Raw genomic sequence first — 16,751 nt, 5'->3', positions numbered from 1 at the left:
CAGGAGTCATGAGGTACCTGTGGTCTGGGAGGGACAAGTACCTGAAGCTGTGGGGGGCACAGTCTCTGCTCTGGGGCACACCTGCTCTCTGGCTCACAGACCCCGAGGCCTCTGTGTGAGAGAGCTCGACTCCTCTCCGCCGAATCATTGCTCTTCTCTTTGTGGCCAGCCGTCCTTGTCTCCTGACTCTACCCGCTCTTAACAGTGCTGTGTGCTGCCACTGGGTTGGTCTTCTGTTTCCCTCCCCATCTCCCTCCCTCCTCTCTCCCTCCCGCCTTTCTTAAGGGGTAATTGTGCGCCAGCGCTCCACCAGGTGCTGAGAAAGCAGAGGAAACCAGGCCCTGCCCTCAGAGGAGCTCAGTGCTAACTTGGGAAGCCCGGAAGGAAGGGTATTGTATGAGTTGCCCTGCAGTGGAGCTGCGGGTGGAATGCCCAGGGAGCCCCGGGCGAGGGCGGGCAGTGCTCCTGAACCAGGAGTGCCCGAGAGGAAGTAAAATGGTCAAGGCAAGCGAAGCAGTAGCAAACACCTCCTTTCTGTTTTCCTTGAGGGAAGGTTTCCTTCTGTCCATCTCTTCCCTTGACTTCCTTGCCAAAGGTAACCTTCCAGAATGTTTGTGTTCCTGTATAGACATACTATGTAATTTTAGAATACAAATGGGGTCACACTATGCATATTATTCTCAACCTTGCCTTTGTTACTTTAAAACTAGATCATGGGCTTACTTCCGTTTCATTCTGTGTAGGGATACTTCAGTTTTAAGGACGGCTGTAATCATGTCTCGGCCTTTTGGCTAAGATCATGTGTTGGACCGCTGTATGTGATCCCATCGCTTAGGTCTGTCTTACAGGCAGATCTATTTTCAACAGTAATAGGGGGATGCATATTATTGCGTCCACACAGCCTTTCAGGTGTGTTTGCACATAAATGTGTGAATATATCTGTAGAATTAGCAACAGCAGAGAAATGGCTAGAAGAATAGGCAGACTTTAAATGTTGATCAGTCAGTCAGTCCAATCGCTCAGCCCTGTCTGACTCTTTTCAACCCCATGGACTTGAGTGTTGATAGATTTTAACAAATTGCTCTTTCAAAAGACTACACCAGTTTATAATTCCACCAGTAACATTTTGGTTATTCTGGTTCTTCATGCCTTCAGTAACCCTGAATACTTGAATTTTTGCTTACTTGGAAGATTGATCTCTCTCTCTGTTGCTCCCAGAATACGAATATAAATCCTATTTGAACTGTGATTGATCACCCTGACTTTTTAGATTGTTTTTGGCATGTATTCATTCAGTGGGTATTTCCTGAGTGCCTGTTTTGTTCCAGGCAGTGTTCTTGGTACTTGAGATATGTCAGTCAACAAAGCAGAGAAAAATCCATGCCACTGGGGAGTTTACATTGCAGTAGGTCTTGCTATCTGGAAGCAAGATTTGTCTTTGTAGTAAAATTTTAAAGCTTTCTTTATACAGGTCCTTTACAAGTCTTGCAAAATTTTTTCTTAGGTGTTTTATCATTCTTACACTCCAATAAACGAGTTCATGCTTTCTGACATTTTAGTTCCTAACTGATTACTTTTGTATGAAGACATATTGTTCGCTTTTATGTATAAACTTGTAATACTCTGATTGAGTTCTGTAATTGTTTGACTTTTTTCAAGTTGATTCTCTTGTGTCTTCTAGATGTACAGTGATACCTGCAAATGCTAATTATTATTTTTTCCAACACTTGAACCTTTTGTTATCTTTTATCTAATTGCCTTGGCAGCTGCTTCCAGAACAATGTTAAATGACCATCATTTAATGTTGTTAAGTGTTAAAAGAGAAGGGCGGGTGTTGTGTGAGAAAGGGGGAAGTTAGATTTCCCCCTCCCCCAGCTTACCTCTAGTTCTCTGGAGGACAGAGACTCAGGCAAGTGAGCGTTAGATACAGGGAGGGGGTGGGCCAAGAATGATGAATTTTGGGGTTTCTGGTTCCATCCAGAAGGAGCAGCAAATTCAGAGGTCAGAGGGACAAGAGAGCACGGCGGCTTCAGGAACTTTGAGGGGGTCAGTGTAGCAGGAGTGAAGGGTTTGTGAGGGAGACGCAGAAGGTGGAGCCTTCTGAGGGCCCAGATTGCCAAACCCCTGACATCTTAAGGGAGGTGCTGGAACGTTTCCGGTGGGTGATGGGAGATCAGCAGAGCACCTCCACAGAAGTCATGTGCTGAGATTGCATTTCAGCTCATTCTGACATCAGTGTGGAGGGTTGTTCTGTTGTAGGAGGACAAGGCCAAAGGCAGGAGACTGTTTCAGGAACCCAGGTGAGAATTAATGGAGGATAAATGTGAGGGATGGGGCTTCCCTGGTGGCTCAGTCGGTAAAGAATCTGCCTGCAATGCTGGAGACTGCCTGCAAGACAGGTGACCTGGATTTGATCCCTGGGTCAGGGAGTTCCCCTGGAGAAGGAAATGGCAACCCAGTCCAGTATTCTTGCCTGGAAAATCCCATGGACAGAGGAGCCTGGCAGACAACAGTCCACAGGGTCGCAAAGAGTTGGACACAACTTAGCGACTAAACCACCACCCAAACGTGAGTGATACCAGGGACCACCGGCCGTGCTAACTGGGAAGGTGTTTAGGAAGAGTGAGGAGAATGGTGTTGTCTATCCAAATAGGGAGTGCGAGTGCATGGGCATCGCAGGCCAGCGTGGCGCTGGAGGCCAGGCATGGTCTGGCAGCAGGGCCTTCCGCGACCCAGCGCCAGGCCTCCTCTCCAGCCTATTTCCTTCTGTTCCCTTTCGGGGAGCACTAGGTTTCTGGCTCCACAATGTTGTCCTTCCTGTGTTTGCTCTCTGCTTTTCCTTCCTGTGCCCTTGTGACCGTTGCTTCTTTCCCTGGACGCCGTTCTTCACCATCACCTCTGGTCTTATGCATTTTATTCAGGGGCCCTGGCCATGTACCCCTTTCTCCATGAGATTTTTCCTGGACCCCTTACAAAAAGTAATCTTTCCTTCTTGTAAATCTTAAAGCGTATTATCTATTTCTTTCCTGTCATTTAACATACATAGAAGTACAATTTCCTGTAAAATTTTAAGTTTCTTAAGGGAATTTCTGAGTTATCTTGGTATTCCTTATAATATTTAGAGCAATTTAATTCAGGTAGGAAGCCCTTTATACATAAAGAAGGAAGGAGGGATTGAGGAGGGTGGAATTTCCAGGACTTGAACCATCCAAAGCTCACTCACATGCTGATGTGACAGCCTTTATTTTATTTGACCTTCACCCTATTGGGAAGGTGAGAAAAGTGAAAGATTTCCTCTCATCTCTAAAGCAGACCTAATGAGGCTCACAGAGCCTGATGACTTGTCCAAGGTCGCATAATGGGCAAGTTGTGTAAACAAGCAGGAACCCAGGTCTTCTACCCACAGAGTGTCTTGACTGGCTTATGCAGTATTATGGGAGCCATTGAGCCTCCTCCAGGCTGAAACATTTCCACTCTTCTGAGCATATGGTACAAGCTTGAGACAAAGAAGATCACATCTGTTGCTCTGCGGGAGAATTCATACAGGTGGGATAATCATGACCCAGCTAGAGAATGTGGAGACAGTGGGCGCTTTCCTGTACTTTTATCTAAAGCTCCAAGAAAAGTGTTTGAGGATAAATGGTTGGTATTCTGGTCTCTGTCTTTCATAAGAATACAGACTAGGAGAAAATAGTATATGAAGTTTTATAGTTTTGAAATAGGCATATTTTAATTGAGGACAAAGCAGAATGCTGGACTCAATTTGGGAAAGAAGATGAATATAAAAAGCATAGATCTGAATAAGCAACTGGAAAATATATTATTTATTTATTTATTTATTTTTCTTAAGGGGAATTTAGTGTTTAAGTTCTAGGAGCTCAGGTGATGAGAGCCCTGATTTAAAGCTGTAGGTTGTACATTTCTGCTTCTTCAGTGAAAGCAACTGACAGAAAGCCTGAATAGCATTGATTTATTTATAGTTAACTTCCTCCCCCCCGCCCCTTCAGAAATACTTAACCTGTCCTCGATGTGGTTACTATGAGCCCAGCCTGCAGGGGAGTCTCCCCTCTAGATTCCATCAAATTTACCATTTCAGGCACCCCGAGGTGGGAGTTGGTGTGGATCTCAGTCAGTAAATCAAGGGTTGGCCTGGCTTTTTCAAAGATCTGCAGTCAGGGCCTCCAGCCATGGCTCTGAGCTTGCTCAGCTGGAGAGGAGGGCTGAGAGCAGAGAGCCCTTTTTTGGCCAGATGCCACTGCCTGAGTTTAACGTTAAAAAAAAGAAAAGGCTTGTGTGTGGATGGTGAAAACAGGGAGGGGTGGTGGCCGGCCGCGCAGAAACCCGGTGCCTGGGCCACCAGATGCTCTGCCGTCCTCATTTGTAACCGGAGCGGGGCCGATTGCATTATCCACCTTGTGCTACACTCTCAAGATGGTGAAAGCGTGTGAGTAGGTCATTCTGGAGCACAACTTTAAAGTGGCAGAGTGGTCGGGTCTGGAGAGATCGGCCCTTTGTCTCGAATCTTCTCTTTGGAAGGAATTTCTCACCAAATGGAAGTTTCTTTGTGAGGGATGACACATTTGTTCTTAATCATTAAATTTTTTAGCTCCTCTTGTCAAGGATGCCTGCTTTTTATGGTCTCTTGAGGTTTCCATTTCTCCCCTTTTTTTTTTTTTTTTTGCAAGTCTCAGGAAAACTTTACCATCTCCCCAAACACTCCCCGCCTGTGTCGCTTCTCAGGCGTGTGCCATTTCTGGTCTCCCCCTTGGCGGGCCTGGTGCCTGGATCTGGGCCTGGCCTGGGTGGCTGGGGGTCTCTTCGGACACCCTCCCCCAGCTTACCTCTGGTCGCCTGCAGGGCACGAGCTTGTCGGGAGGACACAGTCTGAGGCCCGGGAGCATTGAGGATGCGGATATGGAGCAGGCCAAGAGCCGTGAGGTTTTGGATTTCTGGCCTGTGCCAACAAAGCCATATCGTCTCGGTAAAATCACGTAGAGTGGAATATTTTCCCATATTATTTTTGTACAGCGTGATTAGAAGGATTATCTCCACCTTACCATGTCCTAACGTGATTGAGTAGTTAGTGTCAGTCGCTCAGTCGTGTCCGTCTCTGTGGACTGCAGCCCGCCAGGCTCCTCTGTCCGTGGAATTCTCCAGGAAAGAATACTGGAGTGGGTTGCCGTGCCCTTCTCCAGGGGATCTTCTCAACCCGGGGATCAAACCCAGGTCTCCTGCATTTAAGGTGGAGTCTTTACCATTTGAGCTACCCGAGAAGGTAAATTTTATTTACCTAGTTCCTTCTGGCAGTGTTTTTCAGATTTGTTGTCATAGATAACACTAGTATAGATAACCCAGGTTTTTTTTTTTAACACTGACTGTACTGGACCTAGAACAACAGAAAAGGGAGACAGCAGGGGCCCCATAGCTATTGAGAAAACCCTGACAAACTGACAGAAAAGTGGGGAAGTGACTTAAAATGGACTGGTGCACCCAGCATAAGAATAAGGCTGCCAACAAAGACTTGTTCCTATGAAATCTAGCCGGTGTGGCGGCTTCGCTGCAAGCCAGGCCTCAGGCGCGGATTATATGCACTCCCCTAGGCATCCTGTGGAGAAGGCAATGGCACCCCACTCCAGTACTCTTGCCTGGAATATCCCACAGATGGAGGAGCCTGGTGGGCTGCAGTCCATGGGGTCGACTGAGCGACTTCACTTTCACTTTTCACTTTCATGCATTGGAGAAGGAAATGGCAACCCACTCCAGTGTTCTGGCCTGGAGAATCCCAGGGACGGGGAAGCCTGGTGCGCTGCCGTCTACAGGGTCGCATAGAGTCAGACACGAGTGAAGCCACTTAGCAGCAGCAGCAGCAGGCATCCTGTAAGCCTGAGTCCAGCTTTTGAAGATAGAGGGGGAAGGCTCAGCAGGTGGGAGGACTGTAGAAGAGCACTTGCTTTCGTGGCAGTCCTCACCCGCGAGGGGCAGGGTCAGAGCTGTGGACTCGGTGCAGCAGAGCCTGCTGCTGCCCCTAGTTCTTGGGGAAGCGGTTCTCCAATGTCAAGACGTGTCAGAAGCTCCTGAAAGGCTCGTGAAAATGCAGATTGCTGCCACTCCACCCCTGGTCTCAGATGGTGTTGGGCTGGGTGAGGTCCTCGGATTTGCATTTCTAGCAAGTTCCCAAGTAGTGTCAATGCAGCTAGTCCAGGGGCTGTGCTTTGATGTGGCATTGGTTCAGTGTGTGTGTCCTGACTCACTGCCTGGAGAAGGCGCTCCCTCTCCCCCCATCCAGTGCCTCTTCTGCATCCCTAGAACTTGATTAGAAGCTTCCAGAGCCTGGGCTAAGCCCACATCTGTCTCAGCTACAAGAACTCAGGGCTACCAGTACTTAGATGTCCAGACAGCAGCCCTCCTCATTCACAGAGGTTGTGGTTGTATAAGCTGCTGAAAATATCACTCAGCTGTAAATACTAACAAGCTATAAATCACTCTGCAGGCCGAAGAAGCGCCAGCTCAGATGCATGGAGCAGAACCCTGAGTCTGTTTAACTCCACTCCCTGCCCTTTAACTTCCAGGTTGTGGAATGTGTCTCTGGAATTTGAACACCTCCCCTGCTCACCCCCCTCCCCCAGGAGGCCTTTTTGGCTTATTTTCTCCCCTTTTTCCTCCCACTGCCCAGATATGGCTGAAGTATGTATGGAATTCAGAAATTTTAGCTTGAATTTTAAGTAAGTTTAAGCGTTTTGGAGTCTTTTGTTTTTAGAGGTACCGCGTTTACAGGGTCACAGTTGCACAGAAGGTCCGCCTTCCTGCCCCCAATGCCAGGCCTCTCCTTGAGTTGCCTTCGCCATTGAACTGTTTCGTAGCTGTACTTGCTTCTGTGGAAACAAGCCGGACAGTCTCAGGTCATGGAGTAAAGAAAGCCGAGTTGGGTCTGTTTAGCGAGAGACGCAGGAAGATCCCAGGAGCTTGACCCGGGGCCCCATGCCAAGAATTCTGATGGCCAGATAGTAACGTGGAAAAGACGAGGTCGCAGGTCAGATCCAGGTGGGGAGGATAAGTAAAGCTCAGGAAGGGCCAAACTCAGGGGGGTGCTGCGGAGGGGGTCCTGTCAATCAGAGCATCCTTCCTGGAGAGGGAGACTTGTGTACCCAGGTTGCCACGCGTGCATGGCGACTCAAGTGGTGGCGGAGGTCGGGCCACACGTGTAGTTTCCCTGGATGCAGACCTTCCCCACCCACCTGGGCTTTTGTAGAGTTCACTTTTATGACTCTGGCATTTATGAGTGAACACCTGTCTGCTTCCTTATGTCCCATAGAGGAGGGCAGTGAGTGGAGTAGGTTCTCGGGGTCCGTGGAGCTTGGTCTGGCAGCGGATGAATTGAGGACACCTTGGGTATTTTGGCAAAGCCATCCTTCACACACCAGCTGTCACTCACTGGCACATCCGATTCCCTTTCCCCTTGCTTCAGGGCCCACTTTATTTCTCCCGCGAGTCAGTTTAAGAGATTCAGTAGCAGAGGTTACTGGGAAAATGAGTTGTCGGGTATCCCAACATCAGGGGTAATGAATTCTATTTCTCGTATCCTATACTGTTTACATAGACCTATCAATTAATATTTGAGTGTAACTTTTCTAATGAGAGGGTCATTACAGCTGCAGAGTAGAAAAATTTCCACATTGCTCCAGCTGGAGTTTGAGTCTTGATTTTTGGTTCTGTTTTATCTTTCAGCTATATTTCTTAATTTCATGTTTAAGAAAAAAATAGAATGGCTTAACACATGAATGGTTTAAAAAGTCAAATCATAAAATAACGCCTGTAAATTAAGGCCCGTTCCCAAGGGGCAGCTGCTCTCAGCTCTCCTCTGGTATTTATTTTCCTATTTTCTCATAAAATGCTGATAGTGCTGTTTCTTTTATTTCTCTATCTCAGACATTGTCTCTTTACTTCCGTAGAGTTAGTGCCTTGTTTCCTGTTCCTGCCTCTTCCTCTGCACGTTTCTCTTCCCTCTCATCTTACCAGTGGGGCAGTGGCATCATTTTTCATTAGAGCAATGTTTATTGTTGCATTATTAGGACTGTATAAATGTTTGTGTCAGTGGAACCAAGTAGTAAAACATGGTTATGTTTCCTTTCTTGTATAACTTTTTTTATTTTCCAGGGAGTAAATGCATGGCTGTCTTAAAAAAAAACAAAAACAAAACCAAAACCACTCTCTTAGTTTTCCATGTTCCTATCACTGCTTTTTACTAACTTCTCCAACGAAGAGTGAAGTGGTCAAGCGCAAGTGAACTATGGGCTGTCCCCCCTTCGCTCTCCTTCCCTCCCTCCCAGCCTTCTCTTCCGTAGCCCGCACCTGCAGCTCCGCTGTGGATTGACTGCTCTCTAGGTCTCCTGTACAGAGGTCAGCCTCAATTCTCTGTTCACCATGATTCTCGCAGTTCTCTTCTTTTCTCTCCTTTGTTGGATTTTTGTTTTCAAGTTCTAACATCCTCTTTCTTTTTGGATTTTTTTTTTTAATCCAATAGCTTCCCCAGAAAAGGGACTGTTGGGGGGTAAATTTGCTGTCACCTTGCATCTCTGAAAATGCATCTATTCTCTTTCACCTTGATGAATAGCTGTGTGCAGTGCTGTGCTTGGGCTGGTATAAAATTCTGGTTGACGTGGCTTTTCTTCAGAATTTCAAAGGCGTTGCTTCATTGTCTGCTGATCTTCCCGTTTTAATCTCAAAAACCTGAGATGTCATTCTAATTCCTGATCCTTTTTTGTGAAACTTTTAACCTTCCTGGAAAATCCTGTGTTCTGAAACTAATGATGATACCCCCTGGTTTGAGTGTTTTTTTGTTCACTGGATACTGATTTGGGCCCTTTATAAGGAAATTTTCACATTTTATATCTCCCCTGCCCCGCCTCGTTTTCTCTTTTTTTCTTGGTGGAACTTGGGTTACCTTGATGATGAATGTGCTAGACTGATCCTTATTTTTCTTATCTTTTCTTTCTGTCTTAATGGACTTTCTGTTTTAATTTCTTAGATATTTTCTCAATTTTATCTTCTAACTTTTCATTTTAAAATTTTTGTTCACTTTTAATTTCTAAGAGTTTTTTCTTGACTTCTACTTAATCTTTTTTTATACCTTCCTATTCTTGTTTTAAGGATACAGCACTTTCTCTCTCTGAAGATATTTGTGGTTTTGTTTTTATTTTTTATTGTTTTTATATAAATTTATTTTAATTGGAGGCTAATTACTTTACAATATTGTATTGGTTTTGCCATACAGAAACATGAATCCGCCACGGGTATACACGTGTTCCCCATCCTGAACCCCCCACCCACCTCCCTCCCTGTACCATCCCTCTGGGTCATCCCAGTGCACCAGCCCCAAGCATCCTGTATCCTGCATCAAACCTGCACTGGTGATTCGTTTCATATATGATATTATACATGTTTCAATGATATTCTCCCAAATCATCCCATCCTCGCCCTCTCCCACAGAGTCCAAAAGACTGTTCTATACATCTGTGTCTCTTTTGCTGTCTCGCATACAGGGTTATCGTTACCATCTTTCTAAATTCCATATATATGCATTAGTATACTGTATTGGTGTTTTTCTTTCTGTTTTTATTTGTCTTAAGCTCCGTGTATTGTTTGTTTCCTTTGAATTCCATCATCAGGGCTTTATTTTCTGTCTTTCACATTGGAAACTTTCTTCAAATCCCTGATGTTTTTCAGCAGTCTATTCTTATTTGGGTGAGGCACTGAAAACTGACGGGAAGCTCTGTGTGTGTGGTTTGGCTTGTCAGCTTTCGGGCTTTACTGAGGTTTGTGGACGGGACTCAACTGTTTACCCCGTTGTTGGTGCTCTTTAGTCAGTCCAGTCGCTCAGTCGTGTCCGACTCTTTGCAACCCCATGAATCGCAGCACGCCAGGCCTCCCTGTCCATCACCATCTCCTGGAGTTCACTCAGACTCACGTCCATCGAGTCGGTGAGGCCATCCAGCCATCTCATCCCCTGTCGTCCCCTTCTCCTGCTGCCCCCAATCCCTCCCAGCATCAGAGTCTTTTCCAATGAGTCAGCTCTTCGCATGAGGTGGCCAAAAGTACTTTTAGGTTATTTCTGTTGGATTGGTTCACTGACCCAAAGGATAATCTTTCTGCCCTTGGGAGTAGGGCGAGGATGGATAGTAAGTCTGGGCTGCATGTCTTTGGGGAGTAGAACGGGGGAAGGAGACCGGTTCTTATCCTTCATACAATAGATGAACACTGAATCTGCCGTATTTGGTGTGGCGCCTCATCCTGCTGGCCGTCCCTTGTGTCTCTGGAGTGTGGGGTCTCTCTAGTTCATTTTCTCCAGAGAATAAACCTCCTGCTAAGATGCAATGGGTAGAGAGGACAGGGAGGGAATTGACCTGCCTGTGCACGTAGGTTTAAGGGATCTCGGAACCAACTTTTCTTATTCCTGTTTTCAGAGTCCGTCCTCCCTAGACACCTAGGCCTTCCCATTTCTCAGTCTGCTAGCCATCATCCTTGGAAGGGTTAGCTTTCCATGCTTTGCTAGGCAGTTTATGTTCCTTTATCTGCCTTTTGTTGGTTGCTTAAACAGACCTACAATTCTGTATATTTTTTAACTTTCTATTTTGACATAATTTTAGACTTAAATTTCCAAAACCAGTGCATAGTTTCTGCACACCCTTCACTCATAGTCATCAAACACTAATATTTTGCCACCTTTCCTTTATTCTTTTCTGTGTGTGTGTAAGCACACAAACACATATACATTCATATTTATGTTTTTTTTTTCCTGAACTATTTGCAAGTTACGGATATGAGGCACCTTTACTCCTAGATCTTTCTCAGAAAATCACCCAAATTATTTGTAAATAAAAAGTGATACAGTATGATTATTTAACCTATAGATCTTGAGCTTCCCAGGTGGCGCTAGTGGTAAAGAACCCACTTGCCAGTGCAGGAGACATAAGGGATGCAGGTTCAATCTCTAGGTTGGGAAGATGCCCTGGAGGAGGGCATGGCAACCCACTCCAGTATTCTTGCTTGGAGAATCCCCATGGACAGAGGAGCCTGGCCGGCTACCATCCACCGAGTCACAAAGAGCCGGACACCACTGAAGCAACTGAGCGCACACAGACAGACCTTATTTAGATTTTGTCAGTTATCTTCATTATGTCCATTGCAGCAGAAGATTGCAGGCAGTCATTGTGTTCAGTTGTCATGTCTCTTTAGCTTCTACTAGAACAGTTTCTCGGGTCCTTCTTTGTCTGGCATGACAGTGGCCTTTTTGAAGAGAACATGTCACTTATTTTGGAAGGTATCCTTTGATTTGGATTTGTCTGATGCTTTGTGTTAAATTATGCATTCCATTTCAAATTATTGAAATTCAGCTTAAGTATTTTTGGCAGGAATGTCACCAAAGTAACGTTGGTTCTTGGTGTATCACATTGGAGCACACATGATGTCGATTTGTCCCGTTGGTAGTGATGATAACTTCACGCAGAGCTCTCTCCGGTGGGAAGTTACTTCTTTCTTTTAGAGTGTCTTGTGAGGACATACTTTGAGACTGTGTAAATATCCTGTTACTCCTCAAACTTTTACTAGGGTTAGCATCCACCAATGATTTTTTGTCTGAATCAATTGTTATAATGGTTGCCAAATGGTAATTTTAATTCCCATTCTCTATCTGCGTTTGAGAGTGATTTTTATTCTTTAACCTGAGGGTTCATGTCTTTTAATCAGTGTTGGAATATTCTGCGTCATTTTCTTTTTGAATATTATGTATCTGTCATTCTCACTGATCTTGGAATCCTATTAAATGCATGTTAGACCTCTTTAATTCTGTTGTTGTGTCTCTCAAGTTTGGGGTTTTTTTCCCCTTATGTTTTACACGTTTTTAACTCTTTGTGCTGCATGTTGGAAAATTTTTTCTCATCTATTTTGCTCTTTTCTTTAGCCATGTCCAATGTGTTTTTACCCATCCAGTGGGATTAAAATTTCAGTAGTTATTTCTAGAAGCTCTGATTATTTTTCAAATCTGTCTGCCTGATCTTTTTTCATAGTATCTTTTTTCCCTATATATTTTCACTTCCCTCTTTTGTACCTTAATTATTTGAGATACTCACTTTATATTCTCCAGTAATTCAATTTTAAAATTTCTCGTAGCTTCTAATCCTGTCATTTGTCTACTGCCTGTTGCTCTTGTTGCAGTATTTCCTTATATGTTTTGTAATCTTGGAATGTGAGTTTCATCTCTGGTGAGGTTTTCTATAGAAATCTTCGCCACCTGGGTGTAAGAAGGTATTTCTCCAGAGAGTTTGTTCTTGTTTTGTGGCTTCTGCCAGATGTTCCAGGAGGTATTGCAGAGATAAATCACTTTTTAACATTAATTTCTCGGTCAGAGGTTTCCATGCTGCACAGGGAGGGTCCATTTAAACCCCACACCAGTACGAGGGCTAGCCTCTGTTGGAAGCATCCCCCGTCCAAACTCAGGTTGAAAAGGACAGATGATTTTCTGTATGTCCACGTTCTAGGAGCGACTTTCGGGACCACCTTTTTACTGATTGTACAGGCCTTCAAGGGTTCAGGCTTGGTATGTAAGTCCCACTGCCTGCTCCCTCTGCCCCCGTGCCCGAAGCCGTGCTCCTCGTCCAACGTGGGTGTGAGTGTCCACGCCCGGCGCCACTGGGCCCAGTGACAGCCTCCCCACGGTGCCTTCAGCTCTCTTTGCAGTTTGCTCATCGATTTGGGTTCCTGGCAACTTCCCATTTCCTGAATATTTTTTTAAAATTTTGTTATATTTTATCCTACGTTTCTGTCTGTTGTCCAGCAAGAGACGCTGTCTTTTTCGCCTCCCCAGATACGTTGAGCTCCTGTCCACTGTTGATTCCTTGCCTGTTCTTTGTGCCCTGTGGGTTCATGCTCCCCCTCTTCTCCCCCCAGGAGGAAGCAGAGCTAAAACACAGTAGACAAAACATACACCTTATTGGAATTCCAGAGAAGTTAAGAAATGATTGCATTTTAGAGGTTGTTCTTTCCACTTTGAATTGACCTTAATACTCCTGTCAGCTCAAAACTGTACAAAAGCTTTGATTTTCTTGGTCCTAACTGTGTAGGTACTTTGAGCTTGGAGGCCACAAGCTATAACTTAATCTTTCCCAAGAGTGTCTGTTTACCAAGCTAGTGATGTCTTCCTTCATACCATAGCTGACCTCTGAAATACAGTCAGCAGGCCGCCAGCAAACATTTTTATGCCCAGGCCAGAGAAGGAGCCTGTCTTTCGAACTGAGTATTTCAGGTGTGGGATAGCCAGATGAAACTGTAAATTTGTTTCACCTCTCATGAGAAGTAGTGCTTTGAGCCACCGTTAGCATTCTTGAACACTTTGGATTATAGATCAGCCTGTTTGCTTGAATCAGAGAAATTACTAGCTTTTTCACTGAAGTTTTTTTTTTTTTTTTTTTTTTAAGTGTTTTCAGTATACTTTTTAAGTAACAGATCCAGGGATGAGGATGGTGAATTTGAAGACTGTGTCTTAAGAATAATCCACATTTTTTACTATCAAATGACTGAACTGTTATTTTTAACATACAAAGTTAAGAACCAGTAAAATCAACAACATGTTGTATTTGCTCCTACTTTATTGTATTCACCCATTTAATTGATTAGACAGTATCTTAAACCATTTTACCACAGATGTATTTAGTGAAATTTATTACTTGCAGACTGATATAACTCATGAATTATTAAAAGCATCAGCATATGGAACCCTCTCTTTCTCATCTAGATTCTTTGAATACGGCTTAGGTTGAGCCATTTAACTGGCTTCTGTCCATCCCACTGATGGAAGCCACAGTCAGATGAGGGTTCTTATAAATGATTGGCTTCCTTTCCGAGCAAGAAGAGGATAAAATGTCAGCTTTTTCCTCTACTACCTGAAAAGCAATCAGGAGCAGCCCTCCCGCTCTTCTTGACAGTAGTTTGGCTTTATAGGAGAAGGGCAGGCATTGAGCCAAATGTGAATGTCAGTGCTATAGAAAGAAAAAAGTGAAGTAGCTAAAACTCCGATAGTAACTGGAATTTTTAGAGCAGTATTCAAATGGGTTTACCCTGTAAGCTTTCAGAAAGCTAACAGTAGCTCAGCCTGAACTGCAAGGTTTAATCCCTTCTTTCCTGGTGATGATCCCAGTAAATTGAAGTTACTTACCGAATGTCTCTTCACAGCGATTTGCTCATCTGTAGGACTGGGTTTAGGGGGTAATAATAGTTTCAGAAGAATAGGGTAGTGGTTAGTGACTGATTACCAATTACTAATCAAAGCCATTGAAAAGGACATTTTGGAATCAACCGGAGTTCCAGACCATTTAGGAGCCTGACATTGTGCTTTCTTATCTCTTTAAAATTTGTTAGCCTTACCTGTAAAATGAACTATTACTTATTTCATAGGATTATTATGAGATAGTAATGAAATAATGTATGTAGGAGCATTTTGTAAGTGGTATTGATATAAGGCTGCTAAGTGTAATGTTCTATCACATGGAAACATACATTCTAGAATTGGATGGGACTCTGGAGAACAAAACTGAAATTTACAGAGGGCATAGTTTTGTACCCAGATAGGCTCTGTTGTGTATTCTCTGTTGTTGAATCCTTGCATCCCCAAAGTAGCATTCTGCTAGCTCCGGTCCTACAGATGAAGAAGGGGAGTCTTGTTTATTTTTAAGATCTGCCTCTCCGTCATCCCATTTCATACATGAGGAAATGGAGGTCTGCAGAAGTGTGGTGACTTGTCTGATGCAGAGATTCTCAGTCCATCATTCCATCTGTTATAATAGGTTATGGTGTTGTCGCAGTAATTGTTTTTGTCTTGCACACAGACTTGGCCCTGAAATTAATCAGGAAATACAATAGCACCTAATTCGATTATTAGCGTAAATATAGAAAGACTTGTGTCACTGGCTTCTTGGTGGATTAGGTATGCTAAATGACCTTCCCAACTGAACAACAAAAATATTGAATGAAGTATGATAAAGCCTGTTGCTAAGCTGGGTGAAAAGTAAGATACTTGTTGACCCTAAACAAAGTGAAGCCAGGTGTCCTGGGAGGTGCTTTCACTGCAGACATTTGTAGAGTTCGGTGGCATAGAGCCTCAGCCTGGTTGACTGTCTGAAGTAGGGAGCAGGGGAGCGGGAGAGAAAGTGTGTGGCCTGAGCAAGTTGGAGAATCTATCAGGAGCTTCCTGGGTGAAGCCAGGGAGCTAAAAGAGCCTCTTGAGTGAAGGGGTGAAGAAGAGCAAGTCTGTATTGACCCTGCTGTTGAGCGCTGCATTCATAAGCCAGCTTCACGTGGTTTGTGGTCCATTCTCGTACTACAAGTGTAGTCCAAACAAACCTTAAGAGGAGAATTTCCTCGAAGGTGGCCCTGAGTTGATAGGGACCAGCAGAAGTAGACACAGACCCTCTCTGGAGGGGTTCATCTTCAGTCCAGCTCTCAAATAATGAAAGTGTCTGTGGAAAATGAGCAGCTCACTGTAAAAAACAAAACAAAAACCCCACAATAAGAAATAAGGCAAACCCTATAAAGAAATAAGGCAGTATCACGAGCGAGAACCAGCAGAAACACAGCTGCAAGGCTTGGGCAAGCTCCAGAAGACAGTGGAGGACAGCGAGGCCTGGCATGCTGCAGTCCGTGGGGTTGCAAAGAGTTAGACGTGACATAGAGACTGAATGACACTTTAGATGATTAGATTCAAAGAAATGGTTCGGAATGCAGCCCAAAGAGACAGAAAATATTAAGGAATTGAAGTTACATGGAGAACAGAGGGACAAGGTCCAACATACGTCTAATCAGAGTTCTGGGAGGAAGAGAGAGACAATGGAAAAGAGGCCCATTTTTGAAAGAATAATAGCTGACAATTTTGCAGAGCTGTTGAATGATAGTAGATCTCAGAGCTAGGAAGACCAGCAAACCACAAGCAGGACAGTCGTAGTGAAACTGCAGTGCATTGAAGAAAAAGGAGCTTTTAAACACATCTAGATGTTCAACCTGGTTTTAGAAAAGGCAGAGGAACCAGAGATCAAATTGCCAACATCCGCTGGATCATGGAAAAAGCAAGAGAGTTCCAGAAAAACAACTATTTCTGCTTTATTGACTATGCCAAAGCCTTTGACTCTGTGGATCACAATAAACTGTGGAAAATTCTGAAGAGATGGGAATACCAGACCACCTGACCTGCCTCTTAAGAAACCTGTATGCAGGTCAGGAAGCAACATTAGAACTGGACATGGAACAACAGACTGGTTCCAAATAGGAAAAGGAATACATCAAAGATGTATATTGTCACCCTGCTTATTTAACTTATATGCATAGTACATCATGAGAAACGCTGGGCTGGAAGAAGCCCAAGCTGGAATCAAGATTGCCGGGAGAAATATCAATAACCTCAGATATGCGGATGACACCACCCTTATGGCAGAAAGTGAAGAGGAACTACAGCGCCTTTTGATGAAAGTGAAAGAGGAAAGTGAAAAAGTTGGCTTGAAGCTCAACATTCAGAAAACTAAGATCATGGCATCCAGTCCCATCACTTCATGGCAAATAGATGGGGAAACAGTGGAAACAGTGTCAGACTTTATTTTTTTTTTTTTGGTTCCAGAATCACTGCAGATGGTGATTGCAGCCATGAAATTAAAAGATGGTTTCTCCTTGGAAGGAAAGTTATGACCAACCTAGATAGCATATTAAAAAGCAGA

General features: G+C 44.2%; 1 protein-coding gene across 5 annotated transcripts in view; it reads left to right on the top strand.

The window, feature by feature from the left end:
- EXT2 (exostosin glycosyltransferase 2) overlaps positions 1-16,751 on the top strand; it is a 143,275-nt gene that overhangs the window by 64,063 nt on the left and 62,461 nt on the right. The window lies entirely within an intron of this gene.

The sequence above is a fragment of the Bubalus bubalis genome, chromosome 16, assembly GCF_019923935.1.
Source record: "Bubalus bubalis isolate 160015118507 breed Murrah chromosome 16, NDDB_SH_1, whole genome shotgun sequence".
Taxonomy (NCBI): Eukaryota; Metazoa; Chordata; class Mammalia; order Artiodactyla; family Bovidae; genus Bubalus; species Bubalus bubalis.
The sequence above is the reverse complement of the archived record's forward strand: the minus strand, read 5'-3'. Positions and strand labels throughout refer to the sequence as shown.